This window comes from Narcine bancroftii, chromosome 6 (assembly GCF_036971445.1).
Source record: "Narcine bancroftii isolate sNarBan1 chromosome 6, sNarBan1.hap1, whole genome shotgun sequence".
In the NCBI taxonomy this organism is placed as follows: domain Eukaryota; kingdom Metazoa; phylum Chordata; class Chondrichthyes; order Torpediniformes; family Narcinidae; genus Narcine; species Narcine bancroftii.
In genome coordinates, this window is record NC_091474.1 from 189885361 (window position 1) to 189913014 (window position 27654).

The window sequence follows — 27654 nt, forward strand, 5'->3', positions numbered from 1 at the left end:
ACTGCACAAATCTAAGAATAAAAAGAAAGTACCAGAGTTAAGCGCGACAATTACTCACTGCTGCCTGCACTCCAGGAGGGCAAATGCTGAAACAGATGAGGTAGTGTTAGGTGAAGATAAATTACTGAGCAGGATGATTTAAAAATATATCATTTCATCTGATTTGAAGAGAGAGCAACATTATCATTTTCCCACAGAGGGTTCATCATTAATGACATGCTATTAACCCTAAAGAAATGCCTCTCTCCTGAGCTGAGTATAATGATCCTCTGCATGAGGCTGCTGAGAACCACATCCTTGACTTTCTATTGTTGTTCCATCTGCTGGTCATCGTTTTATGACATGCCCCAGGTTCCTGGACTGCTGGCCAATTTTAACCGAGCTTAGGCTATGCCCTCCAGTTGTCAAGGATTTGAACCATGCAAAAGACAACCACAAACTCTCAATAACAGTGCAATCAGATGGCAGATGGATGTGGACAGAGAGATGCCTGAGTTTTGTCTTTCCCATTTTACGGTGATATTTAGCAATAGTATTTAATATGCACATAGGTGTCTGAATGAGCAGAGTATGTCCCTCAAAAGCTGTGGTGAGGGCAAGGCTATTCACTAAATATATCTGTCAAAGTTGACTCCTTAAGAATAAAGGAGTCATATCTCCAAGAAAGCATGTTATTGCTCATTGAGGAAGTAGCATTCCTATCTATTGATAAATAACATGGAGCCTTTAAGGGGAACTTTCATGGGCACATGAGTATAGGCATTGGCAGTTTGGGCCACATTAAAGCTGAGAATTTTGGTAAATCCATATGCACATTACGCATCCTACCCTGCCTGAAGTCACACAGTATTGAAAATTATTCCTCCTTGGGCAAAGATGGTGCATGAGCTTCTGTGAGTAACTGATAGCATAGATGATGGAACAGAGCGATGATTGCCTGGAATGATTGTGAGTGTGCTCTGAACTTGTCCTCTGCAGTGAGAGCAGCCCAGTTCTGAGGTTACAGCTGAAGGTCATGTTACTGAATATCATAGAAGACAACTTCTGAACAACTGAGCCTGCATAAATATTGCTTCAGGAAGACATTAAGGTAGAAGCTTGTGTATCTGAAAACTTTTTTGTGCACCAGGTCTGCACCTATCTACCTGAGCTTGTATAATCAATGCTCCTTGAAGAGATTAAGGTAGAATCTTGAGCATCTGAAAACTTTCTGTGTACCAGGTCTGTACATGTCACCCTTTCCTCCTGACCCAAGATTCCTGACTTTCCCTTAGTTGCAAGCAGGAACTTGCCTGAAACTTCAATCAAAAGTTGCTGCTAACAGTATGACCATTGAAGCAATCATTAAACAATGTACTTAGAATTTAAGTTCTGCACAAAACATTCTTGGTGCATCTAACCACATCTGTACAAACAGTCTGACGTCTTTTTTGAAATAGCGTGTGAAGTCCTCGGTTGTCAGCTCTAGGTCCCTTTCAATGGCACCTAAATAAAGAACACATTGCATTGTGGTTCTTTCTACAAACCATTAAACAAGAGTCACTTTCTGGAAATAGAAGCATCAGTTTTGTATCGAGGGGTTGATATAGCTGTTGCTCAATGATTCACATTATTTGATTTGTGTCTGATGTTGAGAAAATGTTAGATGTGCAATAATGAACCAGGAGCACACAGACCAATTTTGTATCTAGTGTAATTTCACATAGATAGGATCGCTAATGCAGTTTATTACAGGCTAAATCAATTTTGGATCATATAGCACAGAAAAAAAAATAGTCTGCTCAATCCAATTTCTAGGCAGTAATTTTATAAAATTATGGCTCTAACAGGAAGCTTCAGTCATTAGGAATGTGCATCAGGAATTTGGGTTCATACATTTATGATTTTGCTTAAATTGCTCGTAGGCTTTCTCAAGGACAAGATATCCTGCAAAAAGTGCAAAATCATAACAGGCCAAAGATATACAGAATGCATTTAACTTAAATCTATTTAAATATACTGTTCATTTTTATCTATTTAACTTAGATTGGGAATCTGCCTCACTGTCAACGACAGCAAAATGGAAGTAATGTTACTGATATTTGTTTTAAATTACCAATCCTTTTTTACTGACAGAATTAATATAGCACATTGCAGAAGGAAGGTTAAAGCCGCCCCAACACAGCGAGGGGGTATTGATTCCTTCTGATATTTTAAATTTAAATTAAAATTTTGGCATACAGCATGTAACAGGCTCTATTGGCCCACGAGCCCATGCCACCCAACTACACCCAACTGACCTACAACCCCCAGTATATTTTGAAGGGTGGGAGGAAAGTGGAGCCCCCAGGAAAACCCATGCAGACAGTGGGAGAATGTACATATTTCTCACAGACTGCCTGGGATTTGAACCCTGTTCCCAATTACTGGCATTGTAACAGCATTCCACTAACTGCTATCCTAATGGTGTCACCCCTTAATCTCATTGATCTTGCTTCAAGAATGACCCTCCTTCATTCATTGATTGACCTCTTGCCGTTATATCAGTGTCCAAAGCAATCCTTTGTTAATATACAGGTATGATTTGAAGATCTAATAGTGCCTAGAATCAGTGATGACATCACAGACATCTACAACTGTTTTCCTTCGACCACCTTCACCTTCCTCCAGCAACCTCATCATCTTCACCCTTCCCCTTCCCCATGAACTACTTTGATTGATGGTCATTAACTTAATGTTTAGATTAATCATCCAATGACATCACATAAACCTTGAGGCATCTTAATGATGCCTTCTGCTAATCAGTGATGGCAATCTTAGATCTGGTATAATCTTCAATAATCCTCTATATTCTTATTACAAAGTATGTGGCTCTTTTCGACCATCTATTCTTCCATACCTCCACTCCTCTGATGCATTGGAGTTTAAGACTACCCTATTCAAAGCAGCAATTGTAATTTAATTTGCTGTGTTAAATTACCAATGGATTGTCCTTTTCTGGATCCCAACCCTCAATATATATCAGAATCAGAATTTCATTGTCATGAACAAGTCATGAAATTTAGTGTTTTGTGGAAGCATCACTGTGTAAACATTACAACATTACTACATTTTAAAAAAACAATAATAGTGTATGAAAAGCAAAGGCAGAGTCTTTGGATCAGTGATTATTCAGGAATCTGATGGCAGCGGGAAGAAATTGTTCTTGTGCTGTTGAGTGCTCATCTTGAGGCTCCTGTACCTTTTCCATGATTGTAGCAGAGTGAAGAGGGCATGGCCTGAGTGGTGGGGGTCCTTGAGGATAGAGGCTGCTTATTTAAGATACTGGTTCATGTAGATATCCTCTGTGATGTCACAGAGCGAGTTAACAACCCTCTGGAGTTTATTCTTGACCTGAGAGTTGGCACCTCCATACCAGGCAGTGATGCAACCAGCCAGAATACTCTCCACAGTACATCTGTAGAAGGTTATGAGAGTCTTCGGTTACATACTGAATCTTCTCAGACACCTCACAAAATATAGCCACTGGTGAGCCTTCTTTGTAATTGCATCAACGTGGAGGCTCCAGAACAGATCCTCCAAGATGTTGTCACACAGGAATTTGAAGTTCTTGACCTCTCCTCACTAAGCCCTGACTTCTTCCTGAAGTTCAGAATTATCTCCTTGGTTTTGCTGACATTGAGCACAAGGTTGTTGTCATCACACCATTCAACGAGCTGATCCATCTCCCTCCCGTACGCTTCCTCATTGCCATTTGTGATTCTGCAGACAACTGTGGTGTCATCGACAAACTTGTAGATAGCATTGGAATTGTGCGTGGCCACACAGTCATGGGTGTATAATGAGTAGAGCAGTGGGCTAACCACACATTCTTGGGGTGTACCTGTGTTGATAATTAGTGGGGAGAAGACAATGTTTCAAATTCGTACTGACTGTGATCTTCTGATGAGAAAGTTAAGGATCCAGTTGGACGGTGGGGTACAGAGGGAATAATGGCATTGAAGGCCAAGCTGTGGTCTATGAAGAGCAACTGTATATATGAATTGCTGTTTTCGAGGCGATGCAGAGCTGAATGGAGAACCAGAAATTTTGCATCTGGTGGGGAACAATTATGATGAAAGGTGAATTGCAGTGGGTCCAGATCTTTTCTTAGGTATGTGTTAATTCTGGCCGTGACCAGCCTCTCAAGGCATTTCATCAGAGTTGAAGTTAGTGCTACTGGTGGTCGTCATTGAGGTAGCTCACACTACTCTTTTTGATGCCCTTTTGAACCTTTGACTGCAATAAAGAAAGACTGAAATGTCCATGAACATTCCATCTAGTTGGTTGGTGCAGAGTTTCAGTAATCAGCTAGATATGCTGTCAGGACCTAATGTCTTCCGAGGGTTCACCCTCTTGAATGATGTTCTGATATTGCCCGCAGAGATGGATATCACAGGACCCTCAGCTTTTTTATGGATGCTAGTAGGCATTGTTTGGTTCTTCTTCTCAAAGCGGACATAGAATGTGTTCAGCTCATTGGGTAGTGAAGCATCACAGCCATCTATAGTATTCACCCTCACTTTGTAGGCTGAAATAGCATTACATCAACCAAACAAAATTTCACAATAATGTTCAATAGCTCTCTACCAGAATGAGCTTTCGAATACCAATAACCAGTAAGCAAGGAGTTACCATGATTTATTCCCCTTTTAATAACTAATGTCCCTGAAATGTTCCAAGATGCTGATTTGGAAACAAGAGATGTCCAACATTCTGAGAATTTGAACTTCAATTGCAAAGGACAATTAATAAATTGGAGAATACCTCAATGAAGCTTGAGTCCCACACTGGAAATTACATTTTTTTTAAAATGGTGGCACTGTCAGAGACTGCTGTAACAGCTGTTCTGCCGCTGGTATGAACCCAGAGAGAACAGGAAGCTGAGACACAACTCACCTCTGCAGGGTCCAACCACCCAGTTCTAATGCTGGTGGCTCTTTCAGCCTTTAAATTGCCTGTTAAAGAAGCTAATGGTGCTTTCGTTTAAAATCCTTCACTGGGGGTCTGTGCCAAGATCCCAGCATCTATGCTGGGCCATAGCCATGAGGGGTTGCAAATTCCAGGAGACCAGTGGATTAGAGCAGGGCACTAGAAATGGGGAGTACACCCACTGTACAGAGGATAAAGATCCTACAGGATGGAGACTATGTTAGTAGACCAGTGAGAGGCTCAGTGGCTGAAGGAATTACACAGGCTTTGGACTGTTGGTGACTTGCAGTCAAAGGATTCACACCAGGCTTTTGGCTGCTGGAGATGGGCTCATGGGAACCAGGTGTCAGAACTGGAATTCGAGAGGGTACTGAGGTCCAGAAGGGTTCCTGAAGGGCTCAGGTTCTAAAGACTTCCTGATTGCGTCAAACATTTGGATCTGGAGCTTGGGTGGTCAACGGATAGAACAGAAGTCTATGTGGCTGCAAAGAATGGAGGAGCACTGGAAACAAATCCATGGACAATCAGTGTCTCTGAAGAGACTCCCTTTTGCCTCTCTTTCTCTTACTGTAAGGGTTTCAGTAACACTAAAATGGTGGCTTAATTTTGTGTAATATTACATTTTCTGATTTTATTACACAAAATAAAACAATCTGGAATCTTGCATTCAGGAATCTAGAAAATTAACATGATCAACTTCTAAATTGTAATCTTATTTGTTTGTCTTCCACAATTTTAATTTCCAGAAAGCTGGATATTTAAGTTCCTGTGAAGGAGAGAGTCAGAAAATACTTGTTTGAGCCCAGGAATGTAGACAAGAGAGGACAAAGCAGGGTCAGGCAAAGCCTTTGAGAGAGCTACAAGAAGACTGCAGCAGAGAGATTTTCAATAATGTCTGATTGTATTACAGCAAAACAAAATCTACAAAATCGAGGATGTCCAAAATAATTTCAGTCTACCATCCTTCAGAATATTCTATATAAAAGCTAAAAATCCTACGAGAGTCTTAAGATTCAGAAACATCACAGCCAATGTTTATCTCAGAACTGAAAGGAAGACCAATATTTTCTCTTAGAGTTCAGCTCAGTCACCAGGAACAAAAGGAAGGCTAGTGTCTATTGGCTGAACAAACATAAATTCAATGTGTTCAGTGTAATAAAGCAAAAAAATTACCATATAAATAAGCACATCATTAAAAATACCACCCAATCACCAAGAATTAATGGGAAAATAATCATGCAGTATTTACACTGTTTAGGAACATGTTTCTGTATTTGTGTCTCTGTTCATTCATTCATTTAATCAAGTGCAATGTCACAATATACAGTACATTAAAGTAAGTGAGAAATCACTGAATATTGTATAGAGAATAAACAGCAAGGTGATAAAGTGATAATCTGAGAAAAAAATTGCTGGAGAGCATCTGTGTTTGATGTTTAAACCAGACAATACTTTAATGAGGAATTCATTCAATATTCTGAATGCTGTTTGGGTAGAATCTTTGCTTGAAATTAATTGGGCCCTGAGTTGCATTGTTCAGTGCCAGTAAGTGAATGTGCTGAACTGCTGTCCTCTCACAGGAGAAAGTAGCTGCCTTACTGTTGTTTACCACCAGGTTAAATGAAATTCACCTCATCAGACAGACTTTTATTGCTTTAGGTAGTTTTCCAAAATGATTGGTTTTGTCTGATAAATCTGTAAAATGGGACGGTCTGTATAATAAACATATTCTGATAAATTGGTTGTATTTAAAAAAGATAACTGAGCAAATGCGGGTAATTAGAGGTGTGCTGTGTATTTGTGTGCTATACAACAAAAGCAGCATGCAATGCAAACTTTCTTCCATTTGGCAAATCTTGCTCTAACCCTTAACAACTTATCTTTCTATTCCTCCAATTTTCTCCAAATCCAGGATGTAGCCATGGACACCTCATGGGTGCTAGCCCTGCCTATCTTTTTGTGGGATATGTGGACTAGTCCCTGTTCCAATCCTTCTCTTCCTCTGCTACATCGATGACTACTTTGGTGCTGCCTCATGTACCCATGATGAGCTCGATGATTTCATCCACTTTGTTGCCACCTTCCACTCTAGCAACACTTTCACTTTCCTGATCTCCCTGTTTCCATTTCAGGAGGCAAACTCTCAACAGACATCTTCTACAAACCCACTAACTCCCACAGCTACCTCGACTACACCTCTTCCCACCCTGTCCCCTGTAAGGATTCCATTCCATTCTTTCAATTTCCCCATCTTCGTCGCACCTGCCCTCAGGATGAGGAGTTCTATGCCAGATCATAAGAGGTCTTCCTTCTTCAAACAGCATGGCTTTCCATGTACTACCATCAACTCGATGCTCACCTGCATATCCTCCATTACCCATGACTCTGCTCTGGCCCCTTCTGCCCCCACATGCAACCAGGACAGGATTCTTTTTGTCCTCACCTACCACCCCACCAGCCTCCGCAACCGACACATCCTCCTATGCCATTTACGCCACTTACTATGTGATCCTACCACTAGAGAGATATTTCCCTCTCTTTCCCCCTCTGCCTTCTGCAAGGACCACTCTCTCTGTGACTCCCTTTTCCACTCCTCCATCCACACCAATTATCCCCTTGGGTCCTTCCTTTGTGTCTGCAGGAGATGATCCACTTGCGTCCACATCTCCTCCTCATCACCATTCGGGGCCTCAAACAGTCCTTCCAAGTGAAGCAACATTTCACTTGTGAATTTGCAAGAGTCATCTAGTGTTCCTGTTGTGATTTCCTCTACATCGGAGAGGCTGGATGCAGACTGGGAGATCTCTTTGTTGAGCACCTAGACTCTGTCCACTGCAATAGTGTAGATCTCTCAGTGGCCACCCATTTCAATTCCCCATCCCATTTCCTTGCTGACATGTTTGCCAGACTGAGACCACCCACAATTTAGAGGAGCAACACCTCATCTTCTGATTGGGCACCCTCCAACCAGATGGCATTAATATCAACTTCTCTGGCTTTCATTAACACCCCCCTCCCCCTCACCACTTCTTTCCCCATTGCCTTTCCCTATCTCTGTCCCTCCATTCCATCTCTTTTCACACAAACATGATAAATTCTTGCCTTGTCCCTTATCACATCCAATTAACACTTTTTGCTGGTCTGGATTCCTCTCCATTGTTTGAATTCTGAGATTTTCTTAAATTTCCTGCTTCTGGCTTATTCTGCTTATTCCTTGAAGAAAGGCACAGGGCCAAAACATCAGGAACATATCTTTGTCTTCTATTGACTCTGAAAAGATTGGCTGAGTTCCTCCAGTATCTTGATGTATTTTTTACTACAATCACAGCCTCTGCAGAATTTTGTGTTCACTCAGTTCTACTCCATATCACTCCCCATTTTTCTCAATTATATTGATGACTGCATTGGTACTGCCTGTTGTACCCATATAGAACTTAACAATTTCATCAATTTTGCCATTACCTTTGACAAGGTCCCATATGGTAGGCTGGTCAGTGTTATGCTTGTTCTTCACCTGAGAGAGAGATTACTCTTTTTATTCAAATGGATATCATTCTTATCTGAGGATAGATTTATTTTTAATATCAGCCCATCTCCAAGAATTAATTAAGTTGATTATAAAGTAAGAATTTTATCTGATCATTCCCCTTTGTTAATGACAATTTCAGTGTTGGATCTATTTTAATCTTTACCTTTAATATCTTCTATAACACAGCAGATAATTCTATCCAAAAATATTTTACCTTTTCACACAACCATACTGAATGCAAGAAATTACCAACCTCTTTTTTACATCTAAAACATTGAGTAGAAAAATTTGGGTTAATTTTATTCAACTTATATGGTGTATAGTACATTTGATGTAAAAAAATTATATTGAACCATTTTATAGCTGATATTAATTGTATTAGTTACACTGTCTCCACATAGTTTTGTACATATTTCCTCTTGAATTTGTATATTTAAGTCCTGTTCCCATTTCAATTTAGTTTTATACAGATTTTTTTTCCTTTGTTTCTTGTAGTGTATTATACATGGTAGTTATAAACCTTCTAATAATAAAAGTATCTGTTATACATATTCAAATTCAGAAGTCTCAAATCTGTTCCTATTTTCTTCTTCAAATATGATCTTAATTGATAATATGCAAATATTGAATTTTGTAGTATCCCATATTTCTCCTTTAATTGATCAAATGTCATGAAAATTGTACCTCTAAAACAATCTCAATTTTTTAAAACACTTTTTTCATACCAAATGTCAAATGAAGAATTATTCATTGTAAATGGAAGAAGTTGATTTTGTCTTAAAGTTAATTGAACCAACTGATAATTTCTTATACCTTTTTCCACATGTATCCCATTCCATATTCGAAACAAATGTTTTAAAATTGGGATTTCTTTCCTACCTTTAAAAAATTCATAATTCCATTTATACTGTATTTGCTCTGAAATTTCTTCACCTAGATTATTCATTTCAATGTATACCCAAAGTACTTTTCCCCCTCTTTGATAACAGGAGGACAAAAATCCCAATTGAGCTGACTTATAGTAATTTTTAAAATTTGGTAGTCTAAAACCTCCTTGATCTTTTTCCATGTTAACTTTTCCATACTTACACTTGCTGATTTTCCTCTCCATAATAATTCTCTAATACTTTTATTTAATCATCTAAAAAACATTTCAGCATCTGAATTGCTAATGTTTGAAATAAGTATTAAATTCTAGAAAAAATATTCATTTTGACAAATTCACACACCCTATTAACGTAATTCCTTCCATCTTTTTAAAACTTCCTCTAATCTTTTTAAAAGTAGTAAATAGTTTAATTTGTACAAATTATTCAATTGTTTACTTATCATTATCCCCAAATATTTAACCACATCATTTTGCCATTTAAATCTTACTAACTTTTTACATTGTGTATAGTTCGCATTAACCATCGGCATCATTTCACTTTTAACATAACAATTACAGCATGGAAACAGGCCATTAGGCCCTTCTAGTCCGCACCGAACCAAACACCCCTTTCTAGTCCCACCTCCCTGCACAATGCCCATAACCCTCCATCTTCTTCTCATCCATATACCTGTCCAACCTTTTCTTAAATAATACAATTGACTCCGCCGCCACTATTTCTCCCGGAAGATCATTCCACACGGCTACCACTCTCTGAGTAAAGAAATTACCCCTCATGTTACCTCTAAACCTCTGCCCCTTAATTCTTAACTCATGTCCTCTTGTTTTAATCTTTCCTCCTCTTAACGGAAATAGTCTATCCACATCCACTCTGTCTATCCCTTTCATAATCTTAAATACTTCTATCAAATCCCCTCTCAACCTTCTACGCTCCAAAGAATAAAGACCTAATCTGTCCAATCTCTCCCTATACTCTAGATGCTTAAACCCAGGTAACATTCTGGTAAACCTTCTCTGAACTCTCTCCACTCTGTTTATATCCTTCCTATAATTAGGCGACCAGAACTGCACACAGAACTCCAAATTAGGCCGCACCAACGTCTTATACAATCTCAACATCACCTCCCAACTCCTATATTCCATGCAATGATTGATAAAGGCCAGCATACTAAAAGCCTTCTTCACCACCCTATTCACGTGAGTTTCTACCTTCAGGGAACGATGTACCGTTACTCCTAAATCTTTCTGCTCTTCTGTATTCCTCAATGCTCTCCCATTTACCACGTATGTCCTATTCTGATTCTTCTTACCAAAATGAAGCACCTCACACTTATCAGCATTAAATTCCATCTGCCATTTTTCAGCCCACTTTTCTAAGCAGCCCAAATCCGTCTGCAATACTTGAAAACCTTCTTCATTATCCACTATTCCACCTATCTTAGTATCGTCTGCATATTTACTAATCCAATTCACCACCCCATCATCTAGATCATTAATGTATATAACGAACAACAATGGGCCCAATACAGATCCTTGAGGCACACCACTGGTCACCGGCCTCCAACCTGACAGACTATTATCCACTACCACTCTCTGGCCTCTCCCTTTCAGCCAATGTTCAATCCATTTGACTATCTTAAAATTTATACCTAAAGACTGCACCTTCCTAACTAACCTTCCATTTGGTACCTTATCGAAGGCCTTACTGAAGTCCATATAGACAACATCCACTGCGCTACCCTCATCCACATTCCTAGTCACCTCTTCAAAAAATTCAATCAGATTGGTCGAACATGACCTTCCTCCCACAAATCCATGTTGAGTGCTCCTGATCAAACCCTGTCTATCCAGATGTTTATAAGTACTATCTCTAAGAATTTTCTCCATTAATTTACCTACCACAGACGTCAAACTTACCACATTAACCTGTATCCTGATACTAATCCATATTCTGTTAATCTTTCATTTAATTTATTCAATGAGATCTCTGGTTTAGCAAATATACTATAACATCATCTGCAAAAAGACTATTTTATGAGGACCATTTATCTTATGAGATAAGTACCCTCCTCTGCCCAACACCTGACCAGGGAGAAGTACAGACAAAAGTGATTGCATTGAACTGGAATTCACTGTCTGTGTGTTGTTCTGATGGCTGACTCTTCCCTTGGCTCCACTATCACCTACCCCAATATAAACCCTGGTTTTCCCACTTTACCTCAGATTCACCTGATGACTATTTTATCTACCAGCCATTGACTGAAAAAGCATGTTTGTACTCTTCACTTGTCTCTGAGTGCAGTCAGTCACATTACAATTTTAATAGCTTAACTTTGAAATGGGATGGAAACCCTGTTGAAGCCAGGCATGCTCCAGGCCAATCCTCTGTCCCCAGAGGGTCCGGAGGAATTCACCTACTGGCTGGAGTACTTCCAGTCCTACCTGATGGCCATGCAAGACGTTTTTGACTCTGACAACCTCCGGAGGTCTGCACTTCTCTCTCAAGTCAGCCCCATTGGTTTCACTATCATTTGGGTCTGTGCTACTTTCAAGTTTGCCATAAAAGGCTTGAAGGCCCACTACATGAAGCCTCAGAAGAACGTGCTGGTGAGCACTGGCCCTCTCAACATTGGCAATGTCCAGGTAAGTCACTGGATGATTATGTCCTTCAACTGTGGGCCCTGACCAGAAAGTGCCACTAAGAAGTGGTCATTGCCTGGGTGAGAGAGGAGGAACAAATCCGGGACACACTCATAGCAGGAATGAGGACAAGCTATGTGAGGCAGTGACTGATAGAGTTGGGGACCCACCACCGGAAGTGAAGCATCACGATAAACAATGCCACGAATCATGGTCGACGCCACCTAGTCCTCCTTTGGATCAAGATGGAGGGTGGCCATCTTGGTCTTATGGTCAACACCATCTTATCTGCCTGTAGGCCAAGAGGGGAGAGTTGACATCGGCATGGGGAGCAATGGGGTTTCTGGAGCATTGGCATCAGTCATCCTGGATCAGGCAATACCTCATCAGTTGAATAATTCAATGATGGAGGTGAGGGTAAACAGACACTTGACACTTGGTAGTGTTATGAGTCCAGAGGACCCCAAAACTCATCAGCAATAGAAATTCACCAAGACAAATTATTACTTAAACAAAAATTGCTTTTAATTTTCTTTAAACATAAAAACAGGATCAAATTTGAACTTATTACTATTAACTTAACTTGACCTAACGTAACCCCCTTCTAATTCTAAGTACACGTGTATATAATATGTATATGTTCAGTAAAGTTCTTTGCTTTAATAGTCCAGTTATTCACTTCTTACTTCTCCAAGTTCACCAGTATCAGACAATTCTTATACTGGGCACAGAATTTTCACCAGGATCTGGTGCTTAAATGTAAATGATTACCGCTCAAGAAGGTCTTGTTGGTTTTAGAGAGAGATTTGTTGCTCATTGGACATACACACAAACTAATTTCCTCTGATCAGTAACTTGCCAAAGATACTTGCCCCTTCATGGATTTTCCAAATGATAATTTCTTCCAGGTCACCACAGAGTTCCTCGTTTCCTTTATTTCAGGAGAAACACTCTAGCCGGCCACTTCCTCTTGTAAGGACCACAAGGGTTTTCAATAGGCTGAACTCAGAACTCACAACCCATTCTCAAAATGGGGTTTGCAACAACCCTGCCAGTTTGCCATGTTGCAGCCTCAAAAGCCACTGTAGAACTCAGTTCTCTCTCTAATATAAATCCTGTTTGTTCTTTCCTCTTTCTCTGCATGTAAAAAGCAGAACTCCTTGCAGGGCTCCAAACCCAATCTTTGAAAGATCTTATCAGGCTCTGAGCGTACATTGTTCCATTTGCACCTACTTCTGAAGTTCCTTCCAAAGTAGTTTCATTGTCTTAAAAGCATGACCATGGAGTCCTCTGGCCCACTCCCTCCAATCACAGTGCAGAATGGAGGGTCCTAAAAGCCGGACACCACATCTGGTCTCTCCACTCTATATATTGATTCCCCACCACTGTTTCTGAACCTGACTCCTGATTGAAAACCAATAGCTACAAAGAGCAGGCAACACAATGCAGAGGATTGGGAATGTATTAGAGCTGAGACACTGCGGCTGTACAAAGAAAATATAATTGAGCACAGCAACACATGGAGAGCCCAGGTGGTAGTCATGAAATGGCAAGAAAAGTTCAGGCTGGTGATTTACTATAGCCAAACAATTAATCATTTCACACTCCTGGACACATATCCCCTCCCTTGGTAAATGAAATTGCGCAGTACCGGGTCTTTTTGACCACTGAGCTGAAAGCTGCATATCATCAGTTAGCAATCCATTCTGACTACTGCCCCTACACAATGTACGCACAGAGCCTGATAAGATCTTTCAAAGATTGGGTTTGGAGCCCTGCAAGGAGTTCTGCTTTTTACATGCAGAGAAAGAGGAAAGAACAAACAGGATTTATATTTGAGGGAGATGGACGGCTTTATCAGTTCTGGAGGGTCCCTTTTGGTATCAAAATGGTTAATGAATACGGTTGAAGACCACTTTCCTTTATCTCGACAGCATCACCATTTGTGGACACTCTCTGGAAGACCACGACGCCAACATCCAGAAGTTTCTCCACATGACCAAGGCCCTGAGTCTCATGTATAACTCCAGTAAGCATGTGCTCTGGACTAAATGACTGGCGATCCTGGACTACGTGGTGGAGAATGCGTCATTGGCCCTGACCCCGATCGAATGTGCCCCCTGTTAGTCCTACCAATCCTGAAGACCATGAAGGCCTTAAGGAGGTTCCTGAGCTTCTTTTAATCACAACAGATTGTTTTTCTGAAGTGCTGTACACCAATTAATAAAAGTATGCACAAAGCACAAAATCAACAAATACGAAAGACTAGACACTGGAAAAGAGAGTCATCTTGCAGAATAGTAATGGGTTGGAGAAACAGATGGGTGGCGGCATGCTGCCTAAAGAGACTTTTGAAGTTTGATCCTTTCAGGAGAATGAACTGACAGGTTGTTGGACTGTGAAAAATTAAAGGTGGTAGGTTAGTGGAGTGGTCTGCTGAGGTTCTGTAGGGTGAATATATTGCTTGAAGGAGCCTAACAAAAAAGTTTCTCAATGCCAGGCTCCAAAGCTTTGAATTTGATCAGGTGTGTCCCTCTTCAATAATATTTAACTAAGCCTGGCATCTGCTATAAAATATAATTCCATTCACAAACCATATTTCCTGAAATTCATTAATATCTCCTAATATTTATTTTTCAAAGTTGAAACTTATTGTCAGAGTACATACATGACATCACATTCAATCCTGAGATTCATTTTACTGCAGCCAGGCAGAATTTCTACTTCTTGGTAACGGTCAACTCTAAACATAAAGAAAGATACATACACAAAAGAAAGCAACGCAAACAAACAAGGAAAGAAATGTGTACAAACTGATGACGCAATACCGAAAAAAAGTTCAGGAATAAATAAAATGCAAAGTAGGGGTCCTTAAATTAGTCTCTGAGTCTGTTCTTTAGCAGCCTTATGGTGGAGGGGTAGCAGCTCTTCCTGAGCCTAGTGGTACAAGTAATATGGTACCTACAGCTCTTTGCTGATGACAGCAATATGAACAAAGCATAACTTTCATGATGTGGATCCTTGATGATTGCTGCTGCTCCCTGACTGCAGCATTCATGTAGATCAGGGGTAGCCAAACTACAGCCGCCGGGATAACTGCAGCCCATTGCCCATTTTTAAGTGCCCCAGAGTGAATTTTAAATATAAAATGGAATATGGCCCATTAGAACATAGTCTTTAATAATAAATCATACTGCATATACATTGCACTTCTTAGTTTCAACATTAGATGTAACTGCCATTTTGAATAACTGCTAGACTGACCGTTAGAGTACATACATGACATTCACATACAACCCTGAGATTCCTTTTTCCTATGGAGGTGTCAGAACTCCTATGGTGCAAAAATAAACAGTACACAGCATGAACATGTAAGCAATCAAAAGAAATGTAAATAGATGATGTACATAAATAAATTGATTATGCAATACAGAGAGAGCAAAGAAAATCAATAAGGTGCACAATTAAGAGTCCTTAAATTAGTCCTTGACTGAGTTTGTTGTCGTGGAGTCTGATAGTGGAGGGGGAGCAGCTGTTCCTGAACCTGGTGGTGCGGGTCTTGTGGCACCTCTACTTCTTTCCTGATGGCAGCAGCGAGAACAGAGCATGTGCTGGATGGTGAGGATCTTTGATGACTGCTGCTGCCCTCTGAAAGCAGTGTTCCTTGCAGATATACTCAATAATGGGGAGAGTTTTGCCTGTAATGTCCTTAGCTGTGTTCACTACCTTTTGGAGGGCTTTATGCTCAGGGCTGTTAGTGTTCCCATACCAGACCATGATGCAGATGGTCAGCACACTTTCCACCACACTTCTGTAGAATTTTTCCAGGGTTTCTGATGTCATATCAAACCTTTGTAACTCCTGAGGAAGTAGAGGCACTGACGTGCTTTCTTCATGACGCCATTGGTGTGTTGTGTCCAGGAAATATCCTCCAAGATAGTAACTCCCAAGATCCTAAATGTGCTCACCCTCTCCACTTCTGATTCCCCCAATGATCATTGGATTGTGTACCTCTAGCTTTCCTTTCCTGAAGTCAACAATCAACTCCTTGGTTTTGATGACATTGAGTGCAAGGTTGTTGTTGATGCACCATTCAGTCAAGATTTTAATCTCCCTCCACTTCCTTTATATCACCCACTACCGTGGTATCGTCAGCAAATTTGTAGATGGTGTTATTGTCATACTGACCTCCGCAGTCTTAGATGTAAAGTGAGTAGAGCAGGGAGCACTCTGTAGTGCTTTGGTACTGGTGGAGATTGTGGAGGAGAGGTTCTTACTAATCTTCACTGATTGTGGTCTGGAGGTGAGGAAATCCATGATCCAATTACACAGTGGGGTGCTACTCATCAATAAAAATGCTTTCATCAGTTTACAAAAAAACATTTACTTCAGTTGATTAAACATGATAGAACCGAAAAGATGGAACATAGCAAGGGAATGCTGAAAATTTCAGACACTGTGGGAAAATGAATACTTTTTCACAGAATTCAAGGGAAAGTGTGCTTGCAAGGAATCTATTAATTTTAATAGCCTATCGACAGATATACACATGACATCATGATCATTGAAGTGGACACTTGGGCCATGAACTGGGTATTCACCGAGTGTTGTGGAGGAATGTTGGAGACGGCCTCGTCCCTTTCTTAATCTCTTCTCCTGTTCTTATTTTGTGCCCAGCTTTTTATTTTGCGTTGCTTTTTGAATGAAAGTTTTAAAGAGTTTTATTATATTCATTTAAATTTAATAGCAGCAGAAATGCCTACAGTAATATATGAGCTCATCAATAATGTCAACATTTAAATGCTTCAGTACTATTGTATAGATATTTTGATAGAAAATGAATTTTTGATACACAGGCGAAATCTGGTCTAAAAATATCAATTTATTTCCAGTGTAAGAACATAAGAAATAGGAGCAGGAGTAGGCCTACTGGCCCGTCAACACTGCTCCATCATCCAATGAGTTCGTGGCTGATTTGATGAGAGGCTCATCTCCACCTACCTGCCTTTTCCCCATATCCCTTAATTGCCTACTATGTAAAAATCTATGCAATCTTGTCTTAAATATATTTATTGAGGTCACTTCTACTGCTTCAATTTGTAGTGAATTCCATGGATTTATCACCCTCTGGGAGAAGCAGATCCTCTTCATCTCTGACCTAAATCTACTATCCTGAATCTTGAGGTCTCCCCTACCAATGGAAACCACTTGCCTACCTCAACTAGTTGAAAACCGCCAGGCTTTATATTGTTTGGGCCATGACTTTTGTATATTTTTCTGTATGTGGCCCACAACTGAAAAGTTTGGCCACCACTGATGTAGATGTTCTTGATGGTGGGGAGAATTTTGTTTGCTTTTTTTGTACTGGGCTATATCCATCACCTTTTGCAGGGCTTTCTACTCCGAGGTATTGGTGTCCCTATACCAGGCTGTAATGCAGCCGATCAGCACACTTTCCACTACACACCTGTAGAAGTTTGCCAAGGTTTCTGATGACATACTAAACCTCCACAAACTCCTGAGGAAGTCGAGCAGCTGTCATGCTTTCTTCACAATGACATCGATGTGTTGGGTCCAGGAAAGGTCCTCCAAAATAGTGATTCCCAGGAATTTAAATTTGCTCACCCTCCACCTCTGACCACCCCCCCCACCCCCCCCTCCCCCCCCACTGTCAATGATCACTGGATCGTACATCTCTGGTTTTCTTTACCTAAAGTCTACCATCAGCTTCTTCGTCCTGGTCACATTGTTGTTAGTACAACATTCAACCATGTCTCCCTCCTGTACGCTGACTCATCTCCCTTTTTATTCAACGAACTGCTGTGGTATCTTCAGTAAATTTATTAATGGTATGGTATTGTTGTACCAAGCCACACACACAAACCATACGGAGATGTAAAGCAAGTAGAGCAGGGGGTCTCCAGTGCAAACCTGTAGTCCTCCAGTCAGAGTCGGCATCAGAACTAATTTAATTGGAGGGCATTAGGGTAACTATGGTTTGGGAAGGGCACAAACTGCTGTTCGAGAACTCAATCTATGATGTAAATGTTTGATAATGAGTTTGCTATGAACAACCCTCAGACAAACCCAGTTCCAATTGAAAAACATGCTGCAAAGTCTCTCTCTCTCACACACACACACACACACACACACACACACACACACACACACACACACACACACACACACACACACACACACACACACACACACACACACACACACACACACACCACAAAATATAGCCTACATGCAAGTTGTCTTTCTATCTCTCACTCCGTCTCTCTTACACACACATTACACTGTGCACGCTATTAGAACATCATTTGAATTAGACAATATACTCCACACTTACCAAATAAATGCAGAGAGACCCAAAAGTCTGCATCATATGGATCATATGAGAGTATAGTGTTATGACTCAGCAATCCTACGTGTTCAATTGCCCAAACCCTGTTTTATACCATTGCCCTTCCTCACTTTCATACATATGAGTATAAAAACATTAAAATTAAAATCATGACCTGACTTTGAATTGAGAAAACAATGGTTAAAACCAAATACATTTCTACAGTAATAAATTTATCAGTTTTGTACTTCCCATTTCAGATTTGCTATAGAACATGATGAATTAGATGAAAAATGTTGCTGTACAAGCATGTACTGGGTGTTTTTAAACTTTAGAACATTGTCCAACAACAATTCCATTAGAAAAAATAACATATAGTTTAAGAAATAACATCACAATATTCAAACAATTATGGGAACCATACATGAAATACAATAGAGAAATCCTACCACGGGCCTCCACCACCTAAAATGACAGAAGGAGAAGACAATGAAATGAACTGACTCAGTGTGTAAAAGTAAAAGACAAAAATTCCTTGTTTATTTTTATTAAGTGACGACATTGTTTAACAGGTTTAATGTATCATATAGATTGAACTTTGAATAATTGGGAAGGGTGTTGAGGGAGGGAGGGAAGGGAGGGGGGAAAAAGGGAGAAAATGACACTATATATTCAAGAGAAAAATTTCTGTATGAATTTTGGTCAGTATGGTTCATAGTGTGAAAAATAAAAAAATTTAAAAAAAAATATTATGTCTACAACATAATCATAAATGCCTCGTCCTCTATTATTCATTCTTGCAGAGTTAGTATCATCATAGAAAAACGTCCCATCGATAACTCTGCGCCTCCTCAAATCACCACAGTTTAACTTTAAAACGTTTGAATCTACACAACGCGAAACAGGTGGAAGGCAAGATTAGCAAAACACCACTTAATCCTTCAGTTCTTTGCCCAGAGAATATTTGCAAATGACACCCCTGACCTTTTTAACGTAACTATCGATGGTTTTCAGGAAGACTTTAGCAACAAGAAGTGCACTATACTGAGTGTGTACGTTGGCCCAGACCAGATACCCATTATAACATGAGGCAGGAATGTTCCTTCCAACCTCCATTTCCAAATAGATGAAGGTTACTGGTTTCTGTATCATACTTTTCCCTTAGAGCAGATTGCCTGATAACCCTGAAATCCCCGCACATGCACTAATATTGCAACTGTTACCCTTTACTATGCTTGCACATGGAAACTGGGTTGGCAGCACTAACGGCTCAGAGGGGAAGAAAGAGGTAATGCAACCTGAGAGAACAAATGTCAGTTAACATGAGAGACAGTTTTATCGGAAATATGTAATTGTTTACTGAGGATTTTACATTTTCCAGTAGATTGTCGTGTGTTTTTCTTTATCTCTAATTTGCATGTGACAACCTTCCAGTTGCTCTTCCACATAAATTAAATTGTGGGTGGGTGGGTGGGGGGGGGGGGATGACAAGAACTCCTTTAGGGGGGCATGGCCTGCAAATGCCCCCCATGATGCCAACCCTGCTTTCGATACTGATGGAGTTTGTGAAGGAGACATTCTTGCCTATCCACACTGATTGGTGTCTGGAGATGAGGAAATCCAGGATTCAATTACACATTGGAATGTTGAGACCATTTCAAGAATTCAGACAAATGCAGCTCATTACTTTCTGTCCCTTATGGAACATGCTGGGCTGTGGAAGGCAACAGAATGAATAGAGCTCCTCAATGTTCTTGGAATATATTTTTCCTACAGTGTAAGTCTCAAAAGTCTGAAAACGCTGTGATTGTAGTAAAAACACACCAAAATGCTGGAGGAACTCAGCCAGTATTTTCAACATCTATAGGAGACAAATATATATATTGCTGATATTTCAGGCCTGAGCCCTTCTTCAAGGAATATTCTCATCAAGATCATTGATATAGATGACAAACAGTAATGATCTCAGCACTAATCCCTGAGGCACACCACTAGTCACAGGCCTCCAGTCTGAGAAGCAATGATCCATCATTACTCTCTGGCTTCACCCCTCCAGCCATTGTTGAATCCAGTTCACTACTTCACCATGAATATCTAGCATCTGAATTATCCTGGCTAGCCTCTCATGTGGGGCCTTGTCAAAGGCCTTACCAAGGACAATGTAGACAACATCCACAGCATTTTCTTCATCAATTTTCCTGGTAACTTCCTAGAAAAAAAAACTCTATAAGATTGGTTAAACATGACCTGCCACACACAAATCCATGTTGACTATCCCTAATCAGTTTTTGACTATCCAAATAATTGTATAGCCGATCTCTTAGAACCCCTTCCAGTAATCTACTAACTACTGATTTCAGGCTCATCAACCTACAATTTCTAGGGTTACTTTTGGAGCCTTTTTTTAATAGAACAACTGAGCTACCCTCCAATCCTCCGGCAGCATACCCATGGCTAAGGACATTTTAAATATTTCTGCCAGAGCCCCTGCAATTTCTACGCTAGCTTCCCTCAAGGTCTGAGGGAATCCATGGGGATTTATCCACACTTATTTGCTTTAAAACAGCAAGCATTTCCTCCTCTTTAATATATATAGGTTCCATGACTTCACTGTTTGTTTTCCTTACTTCCCACAAATCTGTGCCCATTTCCTGAGTGAATACTGTTGAAAAAAACATTTAAGATCTCCCCCATCTCTTTTGGCTCCATACAAAGTTAACCACTCTGATCTTCAAGGGGATCAATTTCTCCTTTACTATCTTTTTCTTCTTAATATATCTGAAGAAACCCAAAGAATTTTCCTTTACATTGTCTGTCAAAGCAACCTCATGTCTTCTTTTAGCCTTCCTGATTTCTTTCTTTTTAAAATATTTTATTGATTTTAATAAAATACAAAATACAATTTAATAAAATGATAATGATAGTTAAACAATAAACATTCAATATATCAAAAACATACATAAATTGAAAATCTTATCCATTATTCATATTCTAAATGGTATGTAAAAATAATTAAAAAATAATGATAAAAAACAAAAGAATAAAAAAGGAAAATAATAGGAGAAAAACTCAAATCCCCTGTTGAACAGCATTGCCAGATGCTGTATATAATTAATATAAAAATAAAAATGAAAGTAGAAAAAATATATAAAAAGAATGTAGAAAAGACATGAGTCAGACAATTTAATTACATTGAAGTGAAATTGTAAAGTAAGATAGTGAGTAATAAATGGCCCCCATAAAGACTGAATTCTAATATCTGAATTATAACGGAATAACAAATCTCTTCCATATTCAAAAAAGACATGATATCATGCAACCACTGATCATGAGTAGGTGGAGTAGAATCTTTCCATTTAAGTAAAATTCCATGCATTGCCAAAAGAGAGGCAAAAGAAATAGCATGACTCGGAACCAAAGATAAAGATGAATTATTCCCTCCCATTGTACCAAAGGTTTCAGTATTAAATCTATATTAACTTTATTAAAAAAAAATAAAGAATAGAAAACCTCTCTCCAGTATTTTTCTAGACTAGGTGAAGTCCAAAACATATGAATTAATGACACTTCTACTCTTACACCTGTCACAATAAAAATGAGACAATTTAACTTAGACATATGCACTATGTGTACCATATTAAATTATATTAAACTATGACAAGCACAAAATGAAGAGCTATTAACCAACTTAAGAATTATATCGCAATCCACATCCAATATAATCAAATTTAAATCCTGTTCCTATGCATTTTTAATTTTAGCTAATGAAGTCTGATTAAAACATAACAATTTCTCATAAATAACAGATATTAATCCTTTGTGAGAAGACATTAAACTAAAAAAAACTTATCTACAAAATTTGATTCTGACTCTCTTGGGAAATCAGATAATTGTGATTCAAGAAAATGCCGAAATTGCAAAAATCTAAAAAATTGAGATTTGGCAGGATAAATTTAGTTGAAAGCTGCTCAAATGATACAAAATATCCATCAATGAACAGATCCTTAAAACTCTGAATATTCTCTCTGTGCCATCTCTGAAAAATAGCATAGTGTAAAGAAGGTTTAAAAAATTATTAGATTTGATAGGGCTTGAAAGAGAGAAATTATGAAATGCAAAGTTTTTAAAAACTGTGCCTAAATTCTCATAGAATATTTAACAATTGGATTATCTATTAAATTAGTTGAAAATGGAAATGAGGAGGCAAGAAGTGCTAAATTAGAAACATTTTGGGGGGAATTCAGCTCCATTGATACCCATAATGGGTGGTCAGAATGATTATGAAAACAAGACCAAAATGTAAGACTTTGTATATTGACTTCCCAATAGTAAAATATAAGGTTAGGTAGAATCATTCCACCATCTCTTTTATTATTAAGGCGAGGATGTTTACTCTTCCACATGTAAGACGATATGGCCGAATCAAATAAGTCAAAAAATAATTTAGGAACAAAAATTAGAACAGAATGAAAAAGATATAAAAATTTAGGTGAAATATTCATTTTAATAGAATTTATACATCCATCTAGAGTTGTAGACAAAGGTGACCATTGGGTCAAGGAATGCTTCATTTGTTTAAGCACAGCAAGATAATTCCCCTTAAAAAGATGTTTATGATTCTTTGTAATTGTAATACCAAGATAGGTAAATTGTCTTTTAACAATCTTACAAGGAGAACCATCATACAATGTTGCAGAAGGATTCATTGGAAGAGTTCACTTTTATGCACATTGAAATTATATCCTGAAAATTGACTGAATTGTTAAAGTAATGACATCATATGGGGGAGGGAGGCAAATGGATCTGAGATAAAAAAGTAAAAGATCATCTGCATAAAGGGAGACCTTATGTTCAATCCATTTTCTCCATATCCAAAGATGTCCTCACACTCATGACATGCCAAGGGTTCAACCACCAGATCAAATAATAAGACTTAATGGGCATTCTTGACAGGTGCCATGTTGCAAATTGAAAGTCTGAGGTTGTTGTAAATTAGTAATTATTGTGGCAGATGGCCTTAAGTACAATAATTTAACCCATGTAATAAAATAAGAACCAAAATTAAAATTTTCAATGGTTGTAACGAGATATGCCGATTCTGCATCCAAATAAAGAATATACTCAGGAGTTTTCCCAGAGGGCAAGTACAAAATATTCATTAAGCAACATATATTAAAACAGGAATATCAGTTTTTAATAAATCTTGTCTGATCTTCAGAATTTGATTTTAGCCAAAAGTTTGGCATCAACTTCAGTCTATAGGAGGAACATTTGGTTGTGTCTTTACCTTTCTTCACAATTAAAGATATGCAAGCCTCATTAAATGAATCTGCTTAAACATATCTACAAACACCACATTCAAGTAAGATGTGAGCAATTGAGAAAATAATTTTTAATATTCCACAGGAAACCCATCAGATCCAGGGGCATTTCCAGATTGTAATGAGGAAGTAGCAACTGTTATTACCTCTTACAAGCTAGATTTATCCAGTCAGATTGGATGATCTGAAGAAATCTTAGGGATATTCAATCTGTCTAAGAAATGTTTCATCAAATTATTGTCATTTGTACATTCAGAAGAGTTTAGTTTGGATAGAATCTTTTAAAATGTATTGTTTATCTCCGAATGATCTGAAGTCATAATACCATTGCATTTGTGAACCTTTTTAATGTGATGCTTAGCACAAAATTCTCTCAATTGATTACCAGAATTATTATCATGAATGCAAAATGGACTTTTAGATCTCAAAAGTTGGCATTCGGCTAGATATGTAGAGAGAAGATCAAATTTAGTTTTACATTCAATCCATTTTTTTTATACATCTAAGTTTTTAGTTTGAGCTTATTGTGATCTAATTCTGATACAACTCCGATTATCCAAAATGGTCAGGACCAGGCCCATTTCGGTAAATGTTTTTTTTTGGAGTACAGGTGATTTTTTTAAAAGCAGCTCAGTAGCAACTTCTAATAGTGTTTAAACAACTGCAAACAACAAGATAAGGCTTTATAAGCATTAAAATAAAGTTTAAATCTCACCAAAAAATGCTGTCCACCACCGATCATCGACACCATCACCGAGGCCTTGCTTGAGCCCAAGAGTTCTGCTCTTGTTGGGAACCTGAGGTCCATTGCTGCTGGCACCAGGGGCCTGATGTTCGCTTCTGCCAGTGCCAGGGGCCTGAGGTCCGCTGCACTAATGCCAGCACTGGGGGCCCAAGGTCCACTACTGTCAGTGCTGTGGGCCTGAAGTCCGCTGCTGCCCATGCCGGAAGCCCACTGCACTGCTGATGACACAGGAGCTTGAAGTCTGCTGTGCTGCTGCCAGCGCTGAGAGCTCAAGATCCTTGGTCAGTTCAGTTCTGAAAAGAAATTGGATAACTAAGGATTTTGGAGAATCGATTTTGGATAATCGGAGTTCCATTGTAATTTGCTTAATTAACTCGGATCTTTCTTTATTAATCTTCCTTTTTTTATTAACAATATATGAAGCGAATTTCCCCCTAAAAATACTTTCAATCTATCCCATATAATTTAACTAGTATCAAAAAAGAAAACAATCTATTCTTCCATAAATTTAACAAGGTCCTTATCTGGTAACAACACTGAATTAAAGCATCACTCTCTTTTATCTTGAGCAAAATTAAGAAGAGACAGTAACATTGTAACTGGAGCATGACCAAATATTACAATACTATGGTATTCACAAGAATAAGTTAATGAAATTAAATGATGATTAATAAAAATGTAATCAATATGTAAATATGTTGAACTTGGGGAAAAAATGAATACTCTCGCTTAGTAAACAAACCCCACCAAACATCTGAAATGGCATAATCTGAGGGAAAAGAGTCTATTAATGAGGCAGATTTGTTTAATGTAGCTGGGTTAGAAGATGAAAGATCTAGGATAAGGTCCAACCAGCATTTGAAATCCCTGCCTAGAATAAGAAAATATAAACTTAAATCTGGCAAGGAAGTTAAAAAAATTCAAAAAAATCCCAGGTCATCAAAATTGGAAGCAAAATATTTGTGAAAAACCACCATTTGCCTTGGTCACTCAGTTATAAAAAGTATACACCAACAGTAAAACTAATTCAGAAATTCCAATACACATGTGCAAATCTGAGTTTGTGCAGCATGTACAACGGCGTCTGGCTTGCAGATGTCCCTGTTAAATCATAAAGTACAACTCCATAATCTAGGACCAAAAAAAGTTACAAAAAAGCACCATGGCATTTCAAAGCAAGTATAATACCACCTCTCTTCTTCTCCAAACCCACCCCAAAAGCTGTCGGAAAGACCTACAGCATTCTAATTAATTCTAGAAACCCACTATCTTCCAGAAGAGATTACATGATCCTGCTCTAAAGCAAAATAATAAAGATTATCGCCACAGCTATTCACAACAAACCAAAAGAAGCCATAATTAATCCAAATACAATACCCATCAAAAAGGCTTATTGTGAAGTTATTTTTAAATGTGTTGCAGGATATATAATTTTCTTTTTTTAATCTTGTTTTGATAGTACAATCCTAACAGTAAATACAATAAAAGTGTGAATTCTTTTCCTTCAAACACTCCAAATTAAATCAACTCACAATAACATTGCTTTCCCTATGAAAGCCTTAAAAACAAATCAATGTACCTTTAACCTATTAAAATTTAATCATCATTTCAAAGCAGCCATTCAACAACAAAAAAAGAGAAAATGTAATTCAGGAGTTGGAGCGGCAAGGTTATGAGCTTACTCCCAAGTGTCCTCTGAACCAAACCATTTCTTGCTTCCATTAGGAAGAGAGATGCAAAGATATGCTGGGAACAGCAGTGAAGGCTTACACCCATGCTTGTATAACTCTGAAAAAACCTGTCTGTTGATTCATAACTCAGGAGAGTAATCGTCCACGTCTGTAAATTTTTTGCCTTGGAATTGCAGGGTACCTTTACGACAGGCTTTACAGATCAGCAGTTCCTTCATTTGATAGTGATGTGGGCCCAAGTAACCACTGAACATGGTTTTTGCCCCAATTTAGACTTGGGCAATAATAAACAATACGCTCTGTCAAGCTCCAGTGGTGTCGGAAACATCTCATCCCTTAACACCGTTACCAACAAATTAGAGAAAAAATTTAGTAAGCATTCCAGTTTCAGTATCTTCAGCCAAGCCGACAATGCAAAAGTTCTGCTGCCTACTTCAAGTTTTCATATCAATAATTCTCACCGTTAATATCTCATTGTTGTCTTTTAGGTGGCAGACCCAGTCGTTCAAATTCTTTAAAGTAGTTTCTGTTAAGGTCAAATGCTCACCTTGTTCTTCTGGAAAATGACAGACCTGCGCAAATTGATTTTCCAGTGCCAAAAGTCTATCATCTAGATGTTAAAAATCCTGCATCAATAATTTTTTAAAAATTTGTTCAAGAACATCGGAGGAGCCCTCAGTAGTCAGGTTTGCGAGTGGAATAGGTGATTTCTTGTTTCTTTCCATTTTTTCCCCACTTTTACCAATCTTTCCAGTTCTTGTATCCATTTCAAATGTAGAATATAAAATTCGACACCACTTTAAAAGTTTCAGAAAAGGTCAACAGGGGAAAAAGTATACTGAAGGTATGGAGCTGTGATAGAGACATCTATTCCAAATCACATCCTAACTACAAGTCCACCTTCCTGATTTCTTTCTTGAGATTTTTCTTGCATTTTTTATACTCCTGAAGTCACATATACCTATTATACACCTCTCTCTCCTTCTGAACCAGATACCCAATATCCCTCTAAAATCAAGGTTCCCTATGCCTGCTAATCTTGCCTTTAATCCTGACAGGAACATATAAACTCTGTACTCTCAAAACTTCACCTTTAAATGTCCTCCACTTACATCACATAAACTTGCATGAAAAAAACTTATCCCAATCCACGCATTTCCTCAAAATTAGCCTTTCCCAATTTAGAATCTTATCCCGAGGCCCAGATATATCCTTCTCCATAATTAACAAAACTAATGGCATTATGATCACTGGTCCCAAAATGCTCCCCTACACAAACTTCTGTCTCTTGTCCTGTCTTGATCCCTAATAGGAGATCCAGTATTGCATTCACTCCAGTTGGTCCTCCATATATTGATTTAGAAAACTTGCCTGAACACATTTGACAAACTCCAAGCCATCTAACCATTTTACAGTCAATATGTGGAAAATCAAAATCGCCTACTTTCATAATCTCATGTTTCTTGCAGTTGTCTGCTATCTCTACAGATTTTCTCCTCCAATTTTCATTGACTATTGGGCATTCTATAATACAATACCA